The sequence below is a fragment of the Ranitomeya variabilis genome, chromosome 5, assembly GCF_051348905.1.
Source record: "Ranitomeya variabilis isolate aRanVar5 chromosome 5, aRanVar5.hap1, whole genome shotgun sequence".
Taxonomy (NCBI): domain Eukaryota; kingdom Metazoa; phylum Chordata; class Amphibia; order Anura; family Dendrobatidae; genus Ranitomeya; species Ranitomeya variabilis.
The window spans coordinates 15,062,959-15,081,172 of record NC_135236.1 but is presented as its reverse complement, the minus strand read 5'-3'; positions in this window follow the sequence as shown (position 1 = coordinate 15,081,172).

Sequence of the window (18,214 nt, the reverse complement as noted above, 5' to 3'; positions counted from 1 at the left end):
GACTACAACAAAGGAAGCAAGGGACCTGCTCTATAATGAAATTACAACTATGAAAGGAGCATCAACCATTGTAGTAAACATGGACTTTTGAAGAAAATACAAACAAGAAAATTATCATTGGACCTTTGCAAGACCTTTCGATTCACATGAGGGGTGCATGGGGTCTAGGTCAGCTGAACTAAGTTTGCCACTCTATCAAATCTATGTATCTTGGCCTGGTACATTTGGCCTTGGGTATGAAATATCCACCTGGGTTCATCCAGGAGTGTGTATATAGAACAATGTGACTGCTGGCTATTACTATATCACTATATGTCTGATACAGATTAGTGGGTTGACTAAACCATGGTTACTATCTTATGTAGCCTATGCCCTTTGGTCCAAGACGTATGGCCCCTGGCACTAAGTTCCCTTCTGGGTTTGTTCCCGTAATATATATAGAACAATGTCTCTGCTAGCTATTATCATATGTCTATTTTTACTACTATCTATATACATCGTTTACATAAATATAAACTATGTGTGGGGACAATGCAGAAACTATGATACAACTAGCTTGACATAGAGTGACTTGGTTTGCAGTAATCCACCTGAATGCAATAATGCTGTGGCTATCTGGGCCTTCCCATATGATTGTGGGAAATGACCATGTATATATGTACAAAGGGGAAGAGTCAGTGAGTATATAAATATTGAAAAAAAAGACTTTGAGTTATGCGGGATATTCTCCTTAAAACATTAAGATACTGTTGTATGCTGTTGGATTCAAACAATAATTGTAAATTGGTAGCCTCTAATATTTCCCCTACACCTAGGGTATTGTGGATAAGGATGGAGTAGTGCACGGGCGTCTTAATAATTCCGCCTCAGTATGTACAGTGCATGCGCATATATGAAGATGCAGGGTATTGTCAGACTGCATTTATAAATAATTATTATGTAAGCGCACATAATGATAAAGGAAATTCACTCTCTTGGATTAGATCGGCACATATGGCGTTATATGCCCCCATGAGCAGGGGGTATGTCCGTATACCGCGGACAAAAGTAGCGCATGCGCATATTGAGCCAAGGGGAACTCTCACAGAGCTCCTCCAATACGTCAAATTCCGGCGCAGGCACAACTCTATCTCTGACCTGAAAGGGTCAGTTCCGGGTTATCCTCGGACACACTTCCTTAACAGCCGCAAGCCGCGTCACGCAGCTGAAACTAAACTGTAATCTCAGGTATCTTTAAATAGTAAGAATCTACTCGCCACAGACATTACCACCTTGAGAAAGACACAGTGTGTCGGAACGCGTGGGTCTTGTAACTTTGCCCGGACTGCATTCTTGCACTTAGGACCATGAGGACGGTAGTGGACCTTTGAGACGGTATAGGGTGAAGTATTACTCTTCATGACTTGATCGGACTAACATTTGAGGCTGTGGGGGGAATATATCATAGGTTGCCTGTATCTCTGAATCTTTCGGGGCCTCTGACCATCTAAAATCCACACCCATTGGTCTACCTATACACTAAGTGCAAAGAAGGATAGGGAATGTGCATTTCCACTATAGAGTAATATCTAACAGTTGGGCATCGTATATTGTTACTTGAATATCTTTATATATCTTGTATGCTTTATTGCAACATTGTATTATATGGATTTAACAGATACTCTTCAACGTGGCATAGTTTTTAAATGTTTTTAATAGTGTGTATTGTCTGGTTTGGTGTACAATAAAAATTTATATTTTTTGAAATCATCAGTGTTGTGTGTGGTGATCCTATACGTATGTGCATGTACCTAGTTCTCTTAATGGTTGTTGTATATTTGCTCTACATGCATGGTGGTGATCCCAGACGAGTATTGGTATAAAATTATATGATGGTGCCCACTTAAATAATTTCTTGTCAGCGGCTGTGGGTGGCTGTGCTGGGTGCGGCGGCTGTGGACGGCTGTGCTGGGTGCGGTGGCTGTGCTGGGTGCAGCGGCTGTGCGTGGCTGTAGGCGGCTGTGGGCGGCTGTGCTGGGTGCGGCGGCTGTGGGCGGCTGTGCTGGGTGCGGCGGCTGTGCTGGGTGCGGTGGCTGTGCGTGGCTGTGCTGGGTGTGGTGGCTGTGCGTGGCTGTACTGGGTGCGGCGGCTGTGGATGGCTGTGCTGGTTGCAGCGGCTGTGCGTGGCTGTAAGCGGCTGTGCGTGGCTGTGCTGGGTGCGGCGGCTGTGCTGGGTGCGTCGGCTGTGCGTGGCTCTGGGCGCGGCTGTGGGTGGCTGTGCGTGGCTGTGCTGGGTGCGGCGGCTGTGCTCGGTGCGGCGGCTGTGCTGGGTGCGGCGGCTGTGCGTGGCTGTGCTGGGTGCGGTGGCTGTGGTGGGTGCGGCGGCTGTGGGTGGCTGTAGGCGGCTGTGCGTGGCTGTAGGCGGCTGTGCGTGGCTGTGGGCGGCTGTGCGTGGCTGCGTTGGCTGTGCTCGGTGCGGCGGCTGTGCGTGGCTGTGCTGGGTGCGGTGGCTGTGGTGGGTACGGTGGCTATGGACGGCTGTGCTGGGTGCGGCGGCTGTCGCCACCTGATTCATTTCCGCCGCCATTTTCTTGGTCCTGCTCCCAGAATCGGTGCCTGCGCAGTCCGCGCTTTCCGGCGCCATTTTCTTGAAGACACACTGCAATGTGTCTTCAAGAAAATGGCGCCGGAAAGCACGGACTGCGCAGGCGCCGATTCCGGGAGCAGGACCAAGAAAATGGTGGCGGAAATGAATCAGGTGGCGTAAGTAACAAATAGCTGTGGCATGAAGTGCCACAGCCTCATGGCACAGCAATTTGTTACTTGCGCTACCTCATTAATTTCCGGTGCCATTTTCTGTGTCCTCCTGGTGCTGGAATCGGCGCCTGCGCAGTCCGCGCTTTCCGGCGCCATTTTCTTGAAGACACACTGCAATGTGTCTTCAAGAAAATGGCGCCGGAAAGCGTGGACTGCGCAGGCACCGATTCCGGGAGCGGGGGGACATTCATGGCCCGGAATCGCGTCGGTGGAACGGGACCGGTAAGTATACTCACCCTCCGCCTCCTGGCTCGTCCCTGCTTCTCCGTTGGAGATCGTGGTGTGCGTTCAGCGCTTACGCATACCGCGATCTCCTGGGAGCGTCGCTCTGTGGGGTCCAGACTGCGCCAGCGCTTGCGCAGTCTATAAAGGCTTCGGACAGAGTGACACTCCCAGCGTTATATTATAGATTCTGTATTTATATTTCAATCAGCGCGATATCTGTGAAAAGCCAGTAATTCAGTTGCCGGCTTTTCATTTCTCCTGCCTAAACCCGACAGGATATGAGACATGGTTTACATACAGTAAACCATCTCATATCCCCTTTTTTTTTGCATATTCCACACTACTAATGTTAGTAGTGTGTATGTGCAAAATGTGGGCACTGTAGCTGCAAAAATAAAGGGTTAAATGGCGGAAAAAATTGGCGTGGGCTCCCGCGCAATTTTCTCCGCCAGAGTGGTAAAGCCAGTGACTGAGGGCAGATATTAATAGCCAGGAGAGGGTCCATGGTTATTGGCCCCCCCCGTGGCTAAAAACATCTGCCCCCAGCCACCCCAGAAAAGGCACATCTGGAAGATGCGCATATTCTGGCACTTGGCCACTCTCTTCCCACTGTAGTGGTAGCGGTGGGATATGGGGTAATGAAGGGTTAATGCCACCTTGCTATTGTAAGGTGACATTAAGCCAGATTAATAATGGACAGGCGTCAATTATGACACCTATCCATTATTAATCCAATTGTATGAAAGGGTTAATAAAACACACACACACACACACATGATTTAAAAGTATTTTAATGAAATAAACACAGCGGTTGTTTTAATATTTTATTGCTCTCTCAATCCATTTGCAGACCCTCGCTTGTTTAAAACAATAAACACACAATATACATACCTTCTGCTGACCCGTCACGTCCCACGAGGTAATCCATCTGAAGGGGTTAAAATAATTTACATTTACATTTACATTTCCTTCAGTCACGGTGATGGTGGATGTCCTCATATGACCTGGAGCGTGGGAAAAAGTTCCCAGGCTGCAGTTCATGAGAACATCCAGCAGGGGCGCATCACCGCAACTGAAGGAAATGTAGGTCAATGACCTACATTTCCTTCATTCGCCGGGGAATTACAAGCACGAGCACAGCTGCATTTGCAGGGCTCCTGCTTGTAAATTATTTTAACCCCTTCAGATGGATTACCTCGTGGGACGTGACGGGTCAGCAGAAGGTATGTATATTGTGTGTTTATTGTTTTGCCAATCGAGGGTCTGCAAATGGATTGAGAGAGCAATAAAATATTAAAACAACCGCTGTGTTTATTTCATTAAAATACTTTTAAATCATGTGTGTGTGTGTGTTTTTTAACCCTTTCAAACAATTGGATTAATAATGGATAGGTGTCATAATTGACGCCTCTCCATTATTAATTTGGCTTAATGTCACCTTACAATAGCAAGGTGGCATTAACCCTTCATTACCCCATATCCCACCGCTACACGGGAGTGGGAAGAGAGTGGCCAAGTGCCAGAATAGGCGCATCTTCCAGATGTGCCTTTTCTGGGGTGGCTGGGGGCAGATGTTTTTAGCCACGGGGGGGGCAATAACCATGGACCCTCTCCTTGCTATTAATATCTGCCCTCAGTCACTGGCTTTACCACTCTGGCAGAGAAAATTGCGCGGGAGCCCACGCCAATTTTTTCCGCCATTTAACCCTTTATTTTAGCAGCTACAGCGCTGAAATTTTGCACATACACACTTCTAACATTAATAGTGTGGAATATGCAAAAAAAAAGGGGATATGAGATGGTTTACTGTATGTAAACCATGTCTCATATCCTGTCGGGTTTAGGCAGGAGAAATGAAAAGCCGGCAATTGAATTACCGACTTTTCACTAACATCGCTGCATATTTCTCGCAAGTCACACTGCTGGTCCGTGTGTAATCCGTATTTTTCTCGCCCCCATAGACTTTCATAGGTGATTTTTTTTGCGCAATACGCTGACAAATGCAGCATGCTGCGATTTTGTACGGCCGTAGAAAGCCGTATAATACTGAACCGTAATATACGGCTGATAGGAGCAGCCCCATTGAGAATAATTGTGCCGTTTATTTTGCGAGTTTTACGGACGTATTTTCTGCGCTCTTACGTCCGTAAAACTCGCCAGTGTGACGCCGGCCTTATATGGTGACCTCACATGTTTCCAAAAGTCATTATAACCACAGCATCCAAATACTCCGTACTAGCGATTAGTATCTAGGCTCAAAAAAGCCATATACATTACCCGATGCCGATGGTCAATAAAGTAGGGGACACCCGTCCACGGGTAGGGGACACCCGTCTTTCTCAAGGTCAATGACCACATTGACCTTGAGAAAGACGCCGTGAGCGTCGATACGCGTGGGCCTTGGCACCCACACAGCTCCACTGATCTGACAAGCCTGCTGGTATAGGATCGTTTCCATAAGGGTTTGCATTAGACCTGGGTAAGAGACATCTGAGGTTGTTGAGGAGGACGTAGTGGGGCAATTATTGAGTATTGAGGATCTTTTCATTATATCCCCACCTGGTATTAGTACATGTGGCCCATAAGTGCCAACCCAATTGCCCAGCACCCTGAAAGATTGATCCTTACAGTGTGCATATGTACATTGGGTGAGCTGTCGGAATCAGTTGTGATTTATGCTAAATGCTGTTAGAGGATTTGTATTAGCTGTGTAAGGTGCATAATTTTGTCAGCATTTATCTGGTATTTTGGTGGGCCCATTATTTCTAACTATGTTTTTAGATGCTTTTAAATGTCTTTGTGTACGTTGTTCTTTGAATAAAGATTTTTTCTACTCTTAGTTATATTGTGGTGATCCCTACTTTTGTGCATGCGCTTGTTCTTGTTTGTTGCTATTGCCTATTGGTATGCATATGGTGATCCCCTTCTGTACGAGAAGATTTGGATCGTGCCCGCTCAACAAAGTGTGTACATAATGATTTTATTGGAAGTTATCAGAATGCTGAAACGTTGGCTTGCGGTGCGAAATCTCCTGCACTGCTCCTGTGCATGAGGGTGAATTGAATCAATTTCTTTTTTAATGCCTGTATACTTGTTCAATTTTGAGACTATGTTTTAATAAAGATTTTTCCGGTACTATCATTCCTAATCTGAGATACTTTTGTGCTTTCATGTAAAGTCCAACATCACTCTGTGGCCATCTTCCAAAAGCATTTCTGCTATCTTTGCTTCTTGATTGACTGTTGTAACTTGGGTTCAAAGCTTGGACATTGGCTGCATTTGTCCGACCTAATATTTTCCAATAATGTTTTAACTATATTAGTACAACACACTAGGTTGAGCGTCTCTAAATCTTTTCTTTGTGATGTACTAACATTATGAGCTCTTTTTTGTTTGATTTATTCTATGCCTCTGCTACAAACCTGACATAATCATAAAAAATAGACCTCAGACTATTGCAACATCAAGTAGAGTGATAAAAATACTCAGCCAGATTGATACATGTAATATGAATTACAGTTCCAAGGGTGGTCCATATGGGTAAGATGAGTCCCACAAGTATTGTAGATGAAACAGCTTCATCAGTCCTGCACAAGATGATGGTGGCACCCAAGAAACCAAGTCTTTCCGGAGCTAAGAGCCTTTTATCAATGGATCTTCTTGAAGGCTTTCTTGACGTCCTTATTTTTTAAGCAGTATATCACAGGGTTGGATAATGGAGTCAGCACAGTGTACACAAGAGACAGAATTTTTTGTAAAGTAATAGACTTTTCAGTTTCAGGTATTAAATAAATAGTAATGAGGGTGCCATAAAAAATGGACACTACTGTCAGGTGGGAACCACAGGTGGAAAAAGCTTTTTTCCTATGGTTGATGGACTGGATTCTCAGAATTGTGCGAACAATATACACATAGGAGATGACAACTATTATGAATGGACACGTGATTACTGGGAAGCTCAGAATGGTTGATAATAACTTAGTCTTCAATATATTTGAGCAAGACATCTTCATTACAGGATCCAAATCACAAAAGAAGTGATCGATGACTTCCGACTGGCAGAACTGAAGCTTAGATACATTCCCTGTTATAACTAAAGCTCCCGAAAAGCTTAATATCCAAGATATGATGATTAATTTCAGGCAAAGCATAGGACTCATAATAGAATTGTAGTGGAGAGGGTGACATATGGCCAAATATCTATCATAAGACATTGTAGTCAACAGAAGACATTCTGAAGCTTCAGACGAACCAAAGAAATACAACTGAGTCATACATTGTGAAATGGATATGAAGGATCCATTGTGCAGGATCATAGGAAGCATATTCGGAGCAATATCTGAGCTGACCATAAGGTCGCATATGGTGAGTTGTGTCAAGAAGAAGTACATGGGACAGTGGAGGCTTCTGCTGTAGACCACTAGCGTGACAACCAAGAGGTTCCCACAAATAGTTGTAAAGTAAATAATCATGATGGCTAGAAATACCAGAATCCTAAAACTATGGAGGCCGGGAAATCCAAGGAGAAGGAATGTGGTAATATTGCCCTTTTCATCCATAGCTATACACTGAAATTAACACAACCATCGGCAGAAAAACCTAAAAGATAAGTACAAGCTTTTTATACTATAAGGGTGGAAGTGTTTCAGTGACTTTTTCCACCCTGCAAAAACTACTATTTGTGAAATAATAAATATCTCATGCTTATATTGTTGAGTCTACAGGCAAGGCATCGATCTCTCCTCCTGTGCTGCCACTAGGGTCTTTCGCCCAAGAAGAGAGAAGACTCAAAAGCAGCTGGAAGGAGAAGGCCAAAGACGAACTTACTGGAGACCAGTCTAAGGCAGAACAAGTATGAGGAGGATCAAGGAGTGATGAATATATGTTTATTTTTAATTCTTTCATGACCCTAAGAATCCATCAAAATGGTGGCCCTTTGGAGTCCACTTTACTGAACTCAAGCTAATCGAATCCCAAAACTTTGGTAAATCCAAAGATTTCAGGAAATACAAAACAAATTTAACTAGTCAGGAACAATTTCTCCCAACTCTACCTAAAGTCTTTTAGCTTCCCACCTTCCTTGGAGTAATGACATGTGTTTCTTTCTTCAGGAGACTATTATCATGCCTCAATTTAATAGCAAATGAAAATTCGGTAAGTGAGTGATACCACTAAGCATTAGGTAGAGATGGGCCCCATAGGGGTATTCCAAGGGTAGTCACACAGAGTTCTTTGAGTCAATTAAAATGATGAGTTTTCTAACAGAAGCTGCTTCAGGAAATGTTACTTTTTAGGGAGATTTTGCAAGAAGTTTCTTCTGAAGTGTTTTTTGCTGCCTTTTCATTAGACAATGCTTAGTAGTGTGGTTTTGGGGTATTATTTTCTATCTGGCGATACTTCAAACAAGTTACTAACAGTTTTTTTTCCTCTCCTTTCCTTTCCTCCCACTATGCATTTATGAAAACCTGAACATATGAGCAATAAAGTGGGCTTAGAATTGAAAAGAATATGAGTTTTCAAGCAACTTTGAAGGTTTTACAGGCATGTACTGATTTTTTTTAGAAGTATCCGATTCAAAAAGTCATAAAAAAACTATGGGGGTAGTTTTTAAGATTACCTAGGACACCCCCTTGTGTGTATTCTCCAATGCTCAAAGTTAAAGTGATGGTGTGTCTCCTACGGCTAATGTATTACAGAATGTGTGACCAGGTGATCCAAAGATGTATTCCACCTGTAGGTTTTGAAAGCCAAGTGTAGAAGGAATGATGGCATTTATTTAAAGAGGAGAAACAATGCAATTAGCATTTTTTAAATTAAGCATAATTATTTGTCACCAGCTTCTATCCGTAAAAGAGTTGCCATGGCATTCCTATTAACAGTGCACAAGTAGTATCCAAAAAACTCGTAGTAGTAAGTCAGAAAGTATTCGGATTATATTTATTTAAAATGCAGGCAATCCGAAGAATGAAGACGTTTCGGTCAAGTGATCATTAATATAAAGGAAAATGTATATGTCTATTCTCACCGGTTCCCAAATGAGTAAATAATGAGCTCACGATGATGAAGCGACGCACAATAAGACACAACGGCTGATGTTCTACCTTTATATTAGCTGCTGCATAAACCCCTGAAGATCGTCATCCTCTGAAGAGATAAACGTTTCACTAAGATGCCAATGGGGAAAATGTAGAGGATAAACAATTATCAATAAAAAAAGTCAACAATATAAAGCCCCTGTGAGTTCACCCGACATTATTGCTTTAGTAAGATTCTACTTTACTGTCTATGTGACCTACTCTGCTTCCCCCATTGTATACACATTGTGGATGGGATTTAAGTAGAAAACTGCACTTAAACTGACAATTCACCATATATGTGGAATTAAACTCAAGAAAACAATCAACTTTGGTGGAATTGGTTTACGTTTGAAAGAGCAACTATTTTTGGTTTAGTCAATGGTTCAGTGGCTGCCACACTGGCCACTGAACAGAAAAAAACAAATACAGAAACATAATGATTGAACACCCTGCAGTAAATAAATAAATGCTTTTTGCTAAAAAAAAATCCAAAGGCCATTCCACCACTTCACGGTGACAATAACTAGGACAGTCCTAACTCTGATATTAAAAACCTTACCGTTTGTCAAGTGACGTGCATGTGGATGAGGGCTGAGAAGGACTGGGCCCAACTCGTGGACACGCTGCCATTGGGAGTCACACCAATATAACGTCCAGCTCAAATAAAAGGCAGCCACACCTTTATATACACGGGATGCAACTAGACTGAAACAAATCCAAGGTATGAACTGGGATATAAACTGGTGTGCATGCAGCATGTAAGCGCACATTCACACTGTCCACTGACCTGGGCATTGTATTGATGGGGTTTCCCATGGACGTGTGTCCCCTAGCTTGTCTAAGTTCTCCTCAGCCCTTATCAACATGCATGTCACAAACGGTAAGGATTTTAACATAAGTGTTAGAACTATTCCAATTAAGGTCACCGTGAAGTGGCGGATGACTTTTACATTTTTTTCTATCAAAAAACATGTTAACTTAGTACTGTATATTATTTTCATGCACTATGCTTTTTATTTATTTACTGCAAGGTATTCAATCTTTATGTCTCTCTCTATGTTGTTTTCCATACAATGGACTAAGTCTAGTGTTCATATACAGTGGGTACGGAAAGTATTCAGACCCCTTTAATTTTTTGTTCGCTCATTGTTTCATTGCAGCTATTTGGTAAATTCAAATAAGTTCATTTTTTTCTCATTAATTTGCACTCTGCTCCCCATGTTGACTAAAAAGAAAAGAAATGTAATTTTTGCAAATTTATTAAAAAGGAAAAACTGAACTATCACATGGTCATAAGTATTCAGACCCTTTGCTGAATATTGAGTACAAGCATTTCTTGAGCTAGTACAGCCATGAGTCTTCTTGGGAATGATGCAACAAGTTTTTCACCCCTAGATTTGGGAATCCTCTGCCATTCTTCCTGTTAGGGCTAGCGGAACGCACCAAATAATTAGAGAAAAGGAATAAAGTGTTCTACAGGTTCCCAGGTTCTATGCTGAGTAAACGACAGAGCTCTCTCCAAAACCGAGATGTGAACTGGGGACCCCAGTCACAGTGACAATTTTATCAGGCATGCCATGTAAATGGAATATATGTTTAATGAACAACGCCGCCAAGGCCTGTGCAGAAGGTAACCGTGGAAGCGGCACCAAGTGCACCATCTTAGAGAAATGATCGGTGACAACCCAGATAACGGTGCAGTTACAAGACTTGGGTAAGCCCACCACGAAGTCCATCCTGACCATCTCCCAGGGCCTGTCTGCCACCGGCAGGGGGTAAAGTTGACCAGCAGGCCATTGCCGAGGAGACCGATTCTTGGCGCAGGAGACACACGCCCGAATATAGTCCCCGACGTCACGGGCCATATGCGGCCACCAGTACATCCTGGCCAAAAGCTCAGATGTCCTCTTGGTCCCAAAATGTCCACCCACCCTGGACGAGTGAGCCCAAGAGAGAACCTTTGGTCGCAAATTAGATGGAACGTAAGTCTTGCCTGGGGGCACAGACTCTAGCAAAACTGGAGCCACAGTTCTCAGGCTCTCAGAAGGCACAATAAGCCGAGACTCCTCCTCCTCAGATGACACTACAGAGCGAGAGAGAGCATCAGCATGAATGTTCTTCTCCCAGGAGAGAAAATGGAGAGTAAAATGGAACCGGGAGAAGAACAGGGACCATCTAGCCTGGCGAGAATTCAGCCGCTGGGCCATCTGTAAGTACACCAAGTTTTTGTGGTCTGTGAACACTTGGAAGGGAAAGCGAGCTCCCTCCAAGAGGTGTCTCCACTCTGAGAAAGCCAACTTCATGGCTAGCAACTCCCTGTTCCCGATGGAATAATTCCTCTCTGCTGGTGAAAAGGTCTTGGAGAAGAAGAAGCAAGGATACTTCCGACCTTGAGTATCCTTTTGGAAGAGGACTACTCCAGCACCAACGGATGAGGCATCCACCTCCATAATAAATGGCTTATCTACATCGGGGTGATGTAGGATGGGAGCACTAGCAATGTGTGACTTAATCAAGAGAAAGGCCTTGGAGACCTCCTCCGACCACAACTTGGGATTTGCTCCCTTCTTGGTGAGGGCAACCAAGGGAGCTACCAAAGTTGAGAAGTGTGGGATGAACTGGCGATAGTAATTAATGAACCCCATAAAGCGCTGCACCGCTTTAAGAGAATGGGGTTCTTGCCAGTCCATCGCAGCCTGTAGCTTGGCAGGATCCATAGCTTATCCCTGGGCAGAGATGATATAACCAAGGAAAGGTAAGGACTCCTGCTCAAACACACACTTCTCCAACTTGGCGTAGAAGGATTTTGCCCGTAAGAGGTCAAAAACTTTGCGAACATCTCTCCGATGGGAGTCAATATCTGGAGAATAGATGAGAATATCATACAGATAGACTACGACCGAGGTGGTGAGCAGCTCCTGGAAGATGTCGTTCACAAAGTCTTGGAAAACAGCTGGGGCATTACAGAGCCCAAAGGGCATCACCAGATATTCATAGTGCCCATCCTTGTTGTTAAAAGCCATCTTCCATTCATCCCCCTCATGGATGCGAATCAGGTTGTAAGCACCCCACAGATCTAACTTAGTAAATACCCTTGCTCCCTGTAGCCTATCAAAAAGCTCGGCTATCAGGGGTAGTGGGTATTTATTCTTAACGGTGATGGCATTAAGACCCCTGTGATCTATGCATGGACGTAGTTCTCCATTCTTCTTCTGCACGAAGAAGAACCCAGCCCCTGCAGGTGACACTGACTTCCTAATGAATCCTCTTGCCAGATTCTCTTGAATGTACTTGGACATTGCCTCCATCTCCGGGAGAGATAATGGATAGACACTACCCCGGGGAGGCTCTGCACCAGGCAAGAGGTCAATAGGACAGTCATAGGGGCGGTGAGGAGGAAGGGTCTCCGCAGCCCTTTTGGAGAACATGTCCGCATAGGACTAATAGTACTTGGGGAGAGAGGAAAGATCTGCCGGTACCTCTGTAGAAGTAACCTGAACGCACTCCCTCTAACATCTACCCTCACATGATTTACTCCATTCCAAAATTTTCCCTGAGAACCACTCTATATGAGGAGAATGATAACGAAGCCATGGTATCCTGTTATGACCCCAGTGGACAGGGTCTCAGAGGAACGTGTAAGGGTACCTTCACACTGGTCGATTCTGCTACGATTACGACGCATTTGCGTCATATTCGACATCGCAGTACGAGCTCGTAGCCAGCGGTCACACTCTACGATGTTAACGCTTTTTCTGACGTAGTTGCGATGTGAACGTCACGCGTCGCAATCGTACGCTACCCTTCACACCGCCATAGTCCTACGACTCCGAGCGTGACGTATTACCAGCATGGGCGTGCTAAAACGTCACGCCCAATCAGGAGACAGGTATGCGGAAGCCCAACCCACGTAGTCGCATTACGAGCTCGTATGACCGCCGTCACATACTACGATTTCGACCGCCACAGCGGGACATTTACGACGAAAGAAAGTTCTGCTCTTTCTTTCACATCGTACGATGCTGGGCTGCGTCGCAAATCGTAACGCCATGTCACACTTTGCAACCTCGGAACGAGGACGGATAAACGTCACAAATCGAACGCTCGTTCAGACTTTGATTGCACAGTGTGAAGGGGCCCTTAGTCTGCGAGATTCAAAAATCCAGCTCATAGGGCTGTGGTAACTGGGTTGACCAAATAGCTACTCCTAACGCCAACACTAGAAGTAGCCGGGGATCATGCCTACGGTGATCGCTAGATGACTCGCGCCAGCCGGAGAATCTAACTACCCCTAGGAGAAGAAAACAAAGACCTCTCTTGCCTCCAGAGAAAGGGACCCCAAAGCAAGATACAAGCCCCCCACAAATAATAACGGTGAGGTAAGAGGAAATGACAAACACAGAAATGAACCAGGTTCAGCAAAGAGAGGCCAGCTTACTAATAGCAGAATATAGCAAGATAACTTATCTGGTCAACAAAAACCCTATAAAAATCCATGCTGGAGATTCAAGAACCCCCGAACCGTCTAACGGTCCGGGGGGAGAACACCAGCCCCCTAGAGCTTCCAGCAAAGGTCAGGATACAGATTGGAACAAGCTGGACAAAAATACCAAACAAAACAAAAGCAAAAAGCAAGGAAGCAGACTTAGCTTGAAATACAGGAACCCGGATCATAGGACAAGAGCACAACAGATTAGCTCTGATTTCAACTATGCCAGGCATTGAACTGAAGGTCCAGGGAGCTTATATAGCAACGCTCCTGAACTAACGGCCCAGGTGAGGATATAGGAAAAGACAGAAGCTCCAGAGTCAAATCACTAATGACCACTAGAGGGAGCAAAAAGCAAAATCACAACAGTACCCCCCCTTAGTGAGGGGTCACCGAACCCTCACCACGACCACCAGGGCGATCAGGACGAGCGGCGTGAAAGGCACGAACTAAATCGGCCGCATGAACATCAGAGGCGACCACCCAGGAATTATCTTCCTGACCATAGCCCTTCCACTTGACCAGGTACTGAAGCCTCCGCCTGGAGAGACGAGAATCCAAGATCTTCTCCACCACGTACTCCAACTCGCCCTCAACCAACACCGGAGCAGGAGGCTCAGCAGAAGGAACCACAGGCACAACGTACCGCCGCAACAAGGACCTATGAAACACGTTGTGGATAGCAAACGACACAGGAAGATCCAGGCGAAAGGATACAGGATTAAGGATTTCCAATATCTTGTAAGGACCAATAAAACGAGGTTTAAATTTGGGAGAGGAAACCTTCATAGGAACAAAGCGGGAAGAAAGCCACACCAAATCCCCAACACGTAGTCGGGGACCCACACCGCGGCGGCGGTTGGCAAAGCGCTGAGCCCTCTCCTGTGACAACTTCAAGTTGTCCACCACAAGATTCCAGATCCGCTGCAACCTATCCACCACAGAATCCACCCCAGGGCAGTCAGAAGGTTCCACATGACCCGAAGAAAAACGAGGGTGGAAACCAGAGTTGCAGAAAAACGGCGAAACCAAGGTGGCGGAACTAGCCCGATTATTAAGGGCAAACTCAGCCAACGGCAAGAAGGTCACCCAATCGTCCTGATCAGCAGAGACAAAACACCTCAAATAAGCCTCCAAAGTCTGATTAGTTCGCTCCGTCTGTCCATTAGTCTGAGGATGGAAAGCAGACGAAAACGACAAGTCAATGCCCATCCTACTACAAAAGGATCGCCAGAATCTGGAAACGAACTGGGATCCTCTGTCTGACACAATATTCTCAGGGATGCCGTGCAAACGAACGACGTTCTGGAAAAACACAGGAACCAGATCGGAAGAGGAAGGCAGCTTAGGCAAAGGAACCAAATGGACCATCTTGGAGAAGCGATCACATATCACCCAGATAACAGACATGCCATGAGACACCGGAAGATCAGAAATGAAATCCATGGAGATATGTGTCCAAGGTCTCTTAGGGACAGGCAAGGGCAAGAGCAACCCGCTGGCACGAGAACAGCAAGGCTTAGCTCGAGCACAAGTCCCACAGGACTGTACAAATGACCGCACATCCCTAGACAAGGAAGGCCACCAAAAGGATCTGCCCACCAGATCTCTGGTGCCAAAAATTCCTGGGTGACCTGCCAACACCGAGGAATGAACCTCGGAAATGACTCTGCTGGTCCACTTATCAGGCACAAACAGTCTGTCAGGTGGACAAGAATCAGGCCTATCAGCCTGAAATCTCTGCAACACACGTCGCAGATCTGGAGAAATAGCTGACAAGATAATACCATCCTTAAGAATACCAACAGGTTCAGCGACTCCAGGAGCATCAGGCACAAAGCTCCTGGAAAGAGCATCGGCCTTCACATTTTTTGAACCTGGTAAATACGAGACAACAAAGTCAAAACGGGAGAAAAACAATGACCAGCGGGCCTGTCTAGGATTCAGGCGTTTAGCAGACTCGAGATACATCAGATTTTTGTGATCAGTCAAGACCACCACACGATGCTTAGCACCCTCGAGCCAATGACGCCACTCCTCAAATGCCCATTTCATGGCCAACAACTCCCGATTGCCCACATCATAATTTCGCTCCGCAGGCGAAAACTTCCTAGAGAAAAAGGCGCAAGGTCTCATAACAGAGCAACCAGGGCCTCTCTGCGACAAAACGGCCCCTGCTCCAATCTCTGAAGCATCCACCTCAACCTGAAAGGGAAGCGAGACATCAGGCTGGCACAAAACAGGCGCCGAAGTAAACCGACGTTTCAACTCCTGGAAAGCCTCCACGGCAGCAGGAGCCCAATTAACCACATCGGAGCCCTTCTTGGTCATATCCGTCAAAGGTTTCACAATGCTAGAAAAGTTAGCGATAAAACGACGGTAGAAGTTAGCGAAACCCAAGAACTTCTGAAGACTCTTAACTGACGAGGGCTGAGTCCAATCAAGAATAGCTCGGACCTTGACTGGGTCCATCTCCACAGCAGAAGGGGAAAAAATGAACCCCAAAAAGGGAACCTTCTGTACACCAAAAAGACACTTTGAGCCCTTGACAAACAAAGAATTTTCACGCAAAATTTTAAAGACCATCCTGACCTGCTCCACATGCGAGTCCCAATTATCAGAAAAAACCAGAATATCATCCAGATAAACGATCAAAAATTTATCCAGATAGTTCCAGAAAATGTCATGCATAAAGGACTGAAAAACTGAAGGGGCATTAGAGAGCCCAAAAGGCATCACCAAGTACTCAAAATGACCTTCGGGCGTATTGAATGCGGTTTTCCATTCATCCCCTTGCTTAATGCGCACAAGGTTGTACGCACCACGAAGGTCTATCTTGGTAAACCACTTGGCACCTTTAATCCGGGCAAACAAGTCAGACAACAGCGGCAAAGGATACTGAAATTTGACAGTGATCTTATTTAAAAGCCGATAGTCAATACAAGGCCTCAAAGATCCGTCCTTTTTAGCCACAAAAAAGAATCCCGCACCAAGAGGGGAAGAAGACGGACGGATGTGTCCTTTCTCCAGAGACTCCTTGATATATGAACGCATAGCGGTATGTTCAGGTATCGACAGATTAAACAGTCTTCCCTTAGGAAATTTACTGCCTGGAATCAAATCTATTGCACAGTCACATTCCCTATGAGGAGGCAATGCACTGGACCTGGACTCGCTAAAGACATCCTGATAATCAGACAAATACGCCGGAACTTCCGAAGGCGTAGAAGAAGCAATAGACACAGGCAGGGAATCCTCATGAATACCACGACAGCCCCAACTAGACACTGACATAGCCTTCCAGTCAAGGACTGGATTATGGGTCTGTAACCATGGCAGCCCCAAAACAACCAAATCATGCATTTTATGTAGAACGAGAAAACGTATCACCTCGCGGTGTTCAGGAGTCATGCACATGGTAACCTGTGTCCAATACTGCGGTTTATTTTCTGCTAATGGCGTAGCATCAATACCCCTAAGAGGGATAGGATTTTCTAATGGTTCAAGAATAAAACCACAGCGCTTAGCAAATGAGAGATCCATAAGACTCAGGGCAGCACCTGAATCTACAAACGCCATGACAGGATAAGATGACAGTGAGCAAATCAAAGTTACAGACAGAATAAACTTAGGATGCAAATTACCAACGGTGACAGGACTAACAACCTTAGATATACGTTTAGAGCATGCTGAGATAACATGTGTAGAATCACCACAGTAGTAGCACAAGCCATTCCGGCGTCTATGAATTTTCCTCTCATTTCTAGTCAGGATTCTATCACATTGCATCAAATCAGGTGTCCGTTCAGACAACACCATGAGGGAATTTGCGGTTTTTCTATCACATTGCATCACATCAGGTGTCTGTTCAGACAACAACATGAGGGAATTTGCGGTTTTGCGCTCCCGCAACCGCCGGTCAATTTGAATAGCCAGGGACATGGTATCATTCAGACCTGTGGGAATGGGAAAACCCACCATAACATTCTTAATGGCCTCAGAAAGGCCATTTCTAAAATTAGCGGCCAGTGCACACTCGTTCCAATGTGTCAGCACAGACCATTTCCGAAATTTTTGGCAATACACCTCAGCCTCGTCCTGGCCCTGAGACATAGCCAGCAAGGCTTTCTCTGCCTGAATCTCAAGATTGGGTTCCTCATAAAGTAAACCGAGCGCCAGAAAAAACGCATCAATATCAGCCAATGCCGGATCTCCTGGCGCCAACGAAAAAGCCCAATCTTGAGGGTCACCCCGTAAGAATGAAATAACAATTTTTACTTGTTGAGCAGAGTCTCCAGACGAACAAGGTTTCAGGGACAAAAACAATTTACAATTATTCCTGAAATTCCTAAACTTAAATCGGTCTCCTGAAAACAGTTCAGGAATCGGAATCTTGGGTTCAGACCTAGGATTTCTGGTAACATAATCTTGTATACCCTGCACACGAGCGGCAAGCTGGTCCACACTTGTAATCAAGGTCTGGACATTCATGTCTGCAGCAAGCTTAAGCCACTCTGAGGTAAAGGGGAAAAAAAAAAAAAAAAAAAATGAGAGAGGAAAAAAAAAAACTCAAAATTTTCTTTCTTATAATCCCACTTCTGCAATGCATTAAACATTTAATACTGGC